The sequence below is a fragment of the Salvelinus sp. IW2-2015 genome, unplaced genomic scaffold (assembly GCF_002910315.2).
Source record: "Salvelinus sp. IW2-2015 unplaced genomic scaffold, ASM291031v2 Un_scaffold2460, whole genome shotgun sequence".
Classification (NCBI taxonomy): Eukaryota; Metazoa; Chordata; class Actinopteri; order Salmoniformes; family Salmonidae; genus Salvelinus; species Salvelinus sp. IW2-2015.
The window spans coordinates 29,617-38,090 of NW_019943778.1; the positions used below are offsets into that span (position 1 = coordinate 29,617).

At 44.9% G+C, this 8,474-nt stretch overlaps 1 long non-coding RNA gene across 2 annotated transcripts; it reads right to left on the bottom strand.

Annotated features, from left to right (window-relative positions):
* Nucleotides 1-327: 327 nt before the first annotated feature.
* Nucleotides 328-8,217, bottom strand: LOC112074009 (uncharacterized). 2 transcript variants are annotated; one of them, XR_011476795.1, is made up of 5 exons: nucleotides 7,777-8,217; nucleotides 7,495-7,557; nucleotides 2,188-2,482; nucleotides 516-613; nucleotides 328-393 (listed from the first exon to the last, which is right to left on the bottom strand). It is a non-coding gene; the product is annotated as an uncharacterized lncRNA (long non-coding RNA). The 2 variants fall into 2 exon arrangements; XR_011476794.1 differs by lacking the exon at nucleotides 328-393 and adding an exon at nucleotides 461-474.
* Nucleotides 8,218-8,474: the final 257 nt, after the last annotated feature.

Sequence of the window (8,474 nt, forward strand, 5' to 3'; positions counted from 1 at the left end):
GTCCTATAACTAAAATATGAACTCTGTAGTCAAAACACTTCCATTAATATGAACATTGGTAATTTGTATCATACAACTAAAATAGTCAGTCAGGTCTTACACATACTCCTCGTGTCCTCTCTCTCCTCGTCTCCTTCTCAAAAACCCATTGGAGGAGAAGGTCAGAGGAGGGACCTTTGGCGTTCTCATCCAATGGGTTTTGAGAGAAGACGAGGAAAGAGAGGATGCAAGGAGTATGCAAATTAGATATTCCAAATGAGAAGGTAGCACGCCCCCCAGGGGTGAGTCCTTATGTGCATGGAGGCTGGGAGGGCTACCACGGGTCAATGGCACCGCACCTGTGGGAGGAGCACTTGATCATGTCAACAGAGGGGCTCACCTGTGGGAGGAGCACTTGATCATGTCAACAGAGGGGCTCACCTGGTGGAAGGAGCACTTGATCATTCAACGGAGGGCTCATCTGTGGGAGGAGCACTTGATCATTCAACGGAGCGGCTCACCTGTGGGAGGAGCACTTTGATCATGTCAACAGAGCGGCTCAAGTTCCTGGTCATGTTGGGATGCAGCTGGTCACCACGATAACCAGGGCGGTGGGAATGAGGATCTTCCTGCCCTGGTTGTAGGGTTGCAACGATGACACCAGGAAGTATCGCCGTACCAGGAAGTACCATGGCAAGGAAAACAAAACATGAAGCTGGATTCAATTTTCTGAGGAAACAAGTAAATAGGATACTTCAAGCACAACCAACAGCTCATAGGAGCAGGAACCAATGGCTCATAGGAGCAGGAACCAACGGCTCATAGGAGCACGAACCAACGGCTCATAGAGCAGAACCAACGGCTCATAAGGAGCAGGAACCAACGGCTCATAGGAGCAGGAAACCAACGGCTCATAGGAGCAGGAACCAACGGGCTCATTGGAGCAGGAACCAACGGCTCATTGGAGCAGGAACCAACGGCTCATAGGAGCAGGAACCAACGGCTCATAGGAGCACGAACCAACGGCTCATATGAGCAGGAACCAACGGCTCATAGGAGCAGGAACCAACGGCTCATAGGAGCAGGAACCAACGGCTCATAGGAGCAGGAACCAACGGCTCAAGGAGCAGGAACCAACGCTCATTTGGAGCAGGAACCAACGGCTCATTGGAGCAGGCAACCAACGGCTCATAGGAGGCAGGAACCAACGGCTCATAGGAGCAGGAACCAACGGCTCATAGGAGCAGGAACCAACGGCTCATAGGAGTAGGAACCAACGGCTCATAGGAGCAGGAACCAACGGCTCATAGGAGCAGGAACCAACGGCTCATAGGAGCAGCAACCAACGGCTCATAGGAGCAGGAACCAACGGCTCATACGAACACGAACCAATGGCTCATACGAGCAGGAACCAACGGCTCAAAAGAGCAGAAACATAGGCAGCTTGATGTACCAGTACACCCCCTGGACAAGACGCTAGTCTATCACAGATTCCTGATGAAGACAGTCCTACTATCAGAAACACTACTAGTCTATCACAGTGTCCTGATGAAGACAGTCCTACTATCAGAAACACTACTAGTCTATCACAGTGTCCTGATGAAGACAGTCCTACTATTGGAAACTGTTGGATTCTAGCTTGAAATGTACTTATTCATGTTACCATACTAGAATGTATTGATTACATTACATGTTTAAGGAATGTTTGTGTTAGGGGTAAAGAGGAACTAGGTATGTGGAAAGTTACTGACTGCAAATTACTATGAGAGAAAAGAGGAACAGAATACATGACTGCGAAAACAACACCTCAAAATCTAGGCAGTATATCGGGCAACAGATAACAGTTCTGAGAAATTACACCCCCYACCTCATCTTGACATATAAAATGCCTGTTTGATCATGTGCAAAAATGTATTTGCAGCTSTTTGACCCAGTGGGTTGAATAAATTTGGTTTGAGCTTTTCCTGGTCGTCCGTTTGAGTTTTTACTCTGTTTGTTCAGAACCTAACAAAACAAACATCCTTATCTTATGTTGTTATGTTATGAGCCACATTTTTTATTTTCCAAGTGTTATCAAACAATATTTGACATAAAGCAGGTTCTTAAAGGACTAAAGAGTTTAGTCTGCTTCGTACTTTCTTTCTTTTTTTTGCCACGAAATGTGAAACCCTAATGAAACCCTAATGAAAACCCTATTGACAATGCTACCTGTTTGGTTCCCAGGGAGGGCACTGAGATAGAGAGGACGCAGCGGACGGGGTGTAAGAGGAGCAGCAGCAGGACTATTATACAGCCCCAGGTACTGGACACCACCATTGACGGAAAGGGTTGGTAGTTCAGATTGTAGACCATCCACACGTGTAGAAGACCTCCTATCGCTGCGCCGATGATGAGACAGAAACAGAAGAGGTTGAAGACCTCTAGCGTGTTCGCCGGGGAAGGTTTGGAATATACACCCCATTGGAACTTCAAGATGGAAGAGAGTCTTCTTTTAAAAGATGATCTATAGATACACAACAAAAAAATATATTTTTTGTCATTTCGTTGATCATCTTCTTGGACAGTGTTTTACCATCCTGGTCTTTTTTACAAAGACAAACAAACAATAGCAATGTTGTAAAATGTGTAGTTAAGAATACAGTGGGAACTTGGAGGAAGTCATCTAGAGAAGTAATCTAGAGACCCATTTGAAACATAACTTTAAGCATAGAATAGAAAGGTTGCCGATGAGTTAAAAATTCATTTAAAACAGACGTTTATCCATCTTTACACATTTGGATTGAACACACCCATAAAGCTAACGTTTCATGTGTATGCCTGATTGTATCCATTGATGACAATAGGAATTAGGTAAATAGGAATAGGCAATAGGAATTAGATGTGATATTATGATACAACATAACACAACGGGAGGTTAGGTAACACACGCTACCAGGATATACTTCAACACTCCATCCCCCAGGTGGCAGCACTAAATCTAGAATATATAATAAGGAAAGTGAAGTGTCTGTACTATATCTAGGAGATTGTTTGTGTTTTTTTGGACACGTGCAGTTGAAGTCGGAAGTTTACGTACACCTTAGCCAAATACATTTAAACTCCGTTTTTCACAATTCCTGACATTTAATTCTAGTAAAAATTCCCTGTCTTAGGTCAGTTAGYATCACCACTTTATTTTAAGAATGTGAAATGTCAGAATAATAGTAGAGAGTTATTTATTTCAGCTTTTATTTCTTTCATCACATTCCCAGTGGGTCAGAAGTTTACAATACACTCAATTCGTATTTAGTAGCATTGCCTTTAAATTGCTTAACTTGGGTCAAATGTTTCGGGTAGCCTTCCACAAGCTTCCCACAATAAGTTGGGTGAATTTTGGCCCATTCCTCCTGGACAGAACTGGTGTAACTGAGTCAGGTTTGTAGGCCTCCGTGCTTGCACACACTTTTTCAGTTCTGCCCACAAATTTTCTATAGGATTGAGGTCAGGTCTTTGTGATGGCCACTCCAATACCTTGACTTTGTTGTCCTTAAGCCATTTTGTCACAACTTTGGAAGTATGCTTGGATTCATTGTCCATTGGAAGACCCATTTGTGACCAAGCTTTAACTTCCTGACTGATGTCTTGAGATGTTGCTTCAATATATCCACATACTTTTCCATCCTCATTATGCCATCTATTTGTGAAGTCACCAGTCCCTCCTGCAGCAAAGCACCCCCACAACATGATGCTGCCACCCCCGTGCTTCACGGTTCGGATGGTGTTCTTCGGCTTGCAAGCCTCCCCCTTTTTCCTCCAAACATAATGATGGTCATTATGGCCAAACAATTATATTTTTTTCAGACCAGAGGACATTTCTCCAAATGTCACAGGAAGGCCATGAAGATCATCAAGGACACCAACCACCGAGCCACTGCCTGTTCACCCCGCTATCATCCAGAAGACGAGGTCAGTACAGGTGCATCAAGCAGGACCGAGAGACTGAAAAACAGCTTCTATCTCAAGGCCATCAGACTGTTAAACAGCCCACTAACATCGAGTGGCTGCTGCCAACATACTGACTCAACTCCAGCTCACTTTAATAATGGAAATTGATCAAAATGTATCACTAGCCACTTTAAACAATGCACTTAATATAATGTATATGTATATACTGTACTCTATATCATCTACTGCATCTTGCCATCTTTATGTAATACATGTATCACTAGCCACTTTAAAACTATGCACTTTATGTTTACATACCCTACATTACTCATCTCATATGTATATACTGTACTCTATACCATCTACTGCATCTTGCCTATGCGTTCTGTACCATCACTCATTCATATATCTTTATGTACATATTCTTTATCCCTTTACACTTGTGGTATAAGGTAGTAGTTGTGGAATTGTTAGGTTAGATTACTTGTTGGTTATTACTCATTGTCGGAACTAGAAAGCACAAGCATTTCGCTACACTCGCATTAACATCTGCTAACCATGTGTATTTGACAAAATAACATTTGATTTGATTTGAAAAAGTACAATCTTTTTCCGCATGTGCAGTTGCAAGCTGTAGTCTGGCTTTTTTATGTCGGTTTTGGAGCAGTGGCTTCTTCCTTGCTGAGCGGCCTTTCAGGTTATGTCGATATAGGATTTGTTTACTGTGGATATAGATACTTTGTACCTGTTTCCTCCAGCATCTTCACAAGGTTCTTTGCTGTTGTTGTGGTATTGATTTGCACTTTTCGCACAAAAGTACGTTCATATCTAGGAGACAGAACGCGTCTCCTTCCTGTATGACGGCTGCGTGGTCCCATGGTGTTTATACTTGCGTACTATTGTTTGTACAGATGAACGTGGTACCTTTAGGCGTTGGAAATTTCTCCCAAGGATGAACCAGACCTGGGGAGGTCTACAATTTTTTTTTCTGAGGTCTTGGCTGATTTCTTTTGATTTTCCCATGATTTCAAGCAAAGAGGCACTGAGTTTGAAGGTAGGCCTTGAAATACATCCACAGGTACACCTCCAATTGACTCAAATTATGTCAATTAGCCTATCAGAAGCTTCTAAAGCCATGACATCATCTGGAATTTTCCAAGCTGTTTAAAGACACAGTCAACTTAGTGTTTGTAAACTTCTGACCACTGGAATTGGATACAGTGAATTATAAGTGAAATAATCTGTCTGTAAACAACTATTGGAAAAATGACTTGTGTCATGTACAAAGTAGATGTGCTAACGACTTGCCAAAACTATAGTTTGTTAAGGTGATGGCGAGTCTCCCAGCTGGGTGTGTGTCAATAGACTCATTAAGGTGATGGTCAATAGACTCATTAAGGTGATGGTCATCAGTGTTCCCAGTGGTCAAGAAGGAGCTGGCCCTGGAAGGTAAGGTGATGGTCAGTCATGTCCCAGTGGTCAAGAAGGAGCTGGCCCTGGAAGGTAAGGTGATGGTCAGTCAGCGCCAGTGGTCAGAAGGAGCTGGCCCTGGAAGGTAAGGTGTCAGTCAGTGTCCAGTGGTCAAGAAGAGCTGGCCCTGGAAGGTAAGGTGATGGTCAGTCAGTGTCCCAGTGGTCAAGAAGGAGCTGGCCCTGGAAGGTAAGGTGATGGTCAGTCAGTGTCCAGTGGTCAAGAAGGAGCTGGCCCTGAAGGTAAGGTGATGGTCAGTCCAGCGACCCAGTGGTCAAGAAGGAGCTGGCCCTGGAAGGTAAGGTGGTGGTCAGTCAGCGACCCAGTGGTCAAGAAGGAGCTGGCCCTGGAAGGTAAGGGTGGTGTCAGTCAGGCCAGTGGTCAAGAAGGAGCTGGCCCTGAAGTGAAGTGGATGGTGGTCAGTCAGTGTCTCCAGTTGGTCAAGAAGGAGCTGCCCTGGAAGGTAAGGTGATGGTCAGTCAGCGACCCAGTGGTCAAGAAGGAGCTGGCCCTGGAACGGTAGGTGATGGTCAGTCAGCGACCCAGTGGTCAAGAAGGAGCTGGCCCTGGAAGGTAAGGTGGTGGTCAGTCAGCGACCAGTGGTCAAGAAGGAGCTGGCCCTGGAAGGTAAGGTGATGTAGTCAGCGACCCAGTGGTCAAGAAGGAGCTGGCCCTGGAAGGTAAGGTGGTGGTCAGTCAGCGACCCAGTGGTCAAGAAGGAGCTGGCCCTGGAAGTAAGGTGATGGTCAGTCAGCGACCCAGTGGTCAAGAAGGAGTGGCCCTGGAAGGTAAGGTGATGGTCAGTCAGCGACCCAGTGGTCAAGAAGGAGCTGGCCCTGGGAAGGTAAGGTGGTGGTCAGTCAGTGTCCCAGGGGTCAAGAAGGAGCTGGCCCTGGGAAGGTAAGGTGATGGTCAGTCAGCGACCCAGTGGTCAAGAAGGAGCTGGCCCTGGAAGGTAAGGTGAATGGGTCAGTCAGTGTCCCAGTGGTCAAGAAGGAGCTGGCCCTGGAAGGTAAGGTGATGGTCAGTCAGTGACCAGTGGTCAAGAAGGAGCTGGCCCTGAAGGTAAGGTGTGGTCAGTCAGCGACCCAGTGGTCAAGAAGGAGCTGGCCCTGGAAGGTAAGGTGGTGGTCAGTCAGCGACCCAGTGGTCAAGAAGGAGCTGGCCCTGGAAGGTAAGGTGATGGTCAGTCAGCGACCCAGTGGTCAAGAAGGAGCTGCCCTGGAAGGTAAGGTGGTGGTCAGTCAGCGACCCAGTGGTCAAGAAGGAGCTGCCTGGAAGGTAAGGTGATGGTCATGTTCAGCGACCCAGTGGTCAAGAAGGAGGCTTGGCCCTGGAAGGTAAGTGTGGCTCAGTCAGCAGACCCAGTGGTCAAGAAGGAGCTGGCCCTGGAAGGTAAGGTGATGGTCAGTCAGCGACCCAGTGGTCAAGAAGGAGCTGGCCCTGGAAGGTAAGGTGGCTCCTTGGTCCATCCATGAACATTCAACGCCTGGTTGCACACTCTTACTTCTCATTTTAACGCGTCAAATCAGGTTACACACAGTGAACTAGGTCTAAGACCCCTCGACTTAGCGAGTGCAATAATATAAGCAGGCTAGTTAATCGGTTTCAAAACAATTACATGAAACATATTATATAATGGTAAATAATTAATACACTGTATATTGATAACAGACCTGGGTTCAAATACTATTTCAATTATTTTCAATTTCTTTCACATACATTTTAAATTAAGTCATCAGAAATGTTCTATTTGAAAAATSAAAGTAGGTGAATATTGGAATGTATCTTGAAATACGCTTGGGAAGTATTGGCATGTATTGGAAAATACTGAAATACACAGATTATTTTCAAATACAAATAAATACCCCCATGCATTTGAACCAAGGTCCTAGGAGTATTTAAAAGAATGTATTTGGAAATAAGTACTTTGAAAATATTTGTAGACTATTTAGAGGAAATTATTTGAAAAAATAATTTAAAGTATTTCCAATGAAAGTAGTTAATTTTGGCCACATTTATTTGATAATACTCAAATACACAGAAAGTAGGTATTTCCATAACAAATAATCAGATCCACGTGTAGTTGAACCCAAGTGTGATTAGTAACTCTGGACTCACAGGAATCCTGAGGCTGGGTGTGGACCGCTGGAGACAGCCTCCATGATGTATGGAGTTCAATGACTGGGATCAAATCAAATCAACAACAACATAACGGGTTAAATATTCACAAATTGGCTGACACTGGTATAATATATATATATTTTTTTTTACATAAATGTAAACGATGGTGTGTTCTGTGTTTTAAATAAAACAGAATTGGTTCAGCCAATATAACATTTAAACAATTTGTTCTGCTCTTATGTCTACAGATATTCCTATAAATTCTAGTTTATAACCTACCTTCAGTTCTCTGGAGCAGTACTGTGTTACGTGTAGAAATGCCCTTGGTAGTCCAACTCAAGAGACCGATTGATTTATATACAGCCCTGACGGGTTCCTCTTTTCTGGCCATGGGCAGGCTGAAACACTTACGTAATATGATGATAAATACAGGGGCTGAAAAACATTCATTTCTATTGTGTTGAAATAGAACTTTAGATGTCCTGTGTGTCAGAGATGAACTGGTATTACTGTGTAATATGGTGGTAGTAGAAAGCCTGTATGAGGGATAGCGCTCAGGCTAGAATGAAAGGCGGCCGTAGAAAGCCTGTATGAGGGTTAGCGCTCAGGCTAGAATGAAAGGCGGCCGTAGAAAGCCTGTATGTGGGTTAGCGCTCAGGCTAGAATGAAAGGCGGCCGTAGAAAGCCAATATGAGGGATAGCGCTCAGGCTAGAATGAAAYGCGGCCTTAGAAAGCCTGTATGAGGGTTAGCGTGCAATATGCAATATAGTGCAATATGCTAAGCTAAGGATCCTGGGACTAAACACCTCCCTCTGCAGCTGGATCCTGGACTTCCTGACGGGCCGCCCCCAGGTGGTGAGGGTAGGTAGCAACACATCTGCCACGCTGATCCTCAACACTGGAGCTCCCCAGGGGTGCGTGCTCAGTCCCCTCCTGTACTCCCTGTTCACCCACGACTGCATGGCCAGGCACGACT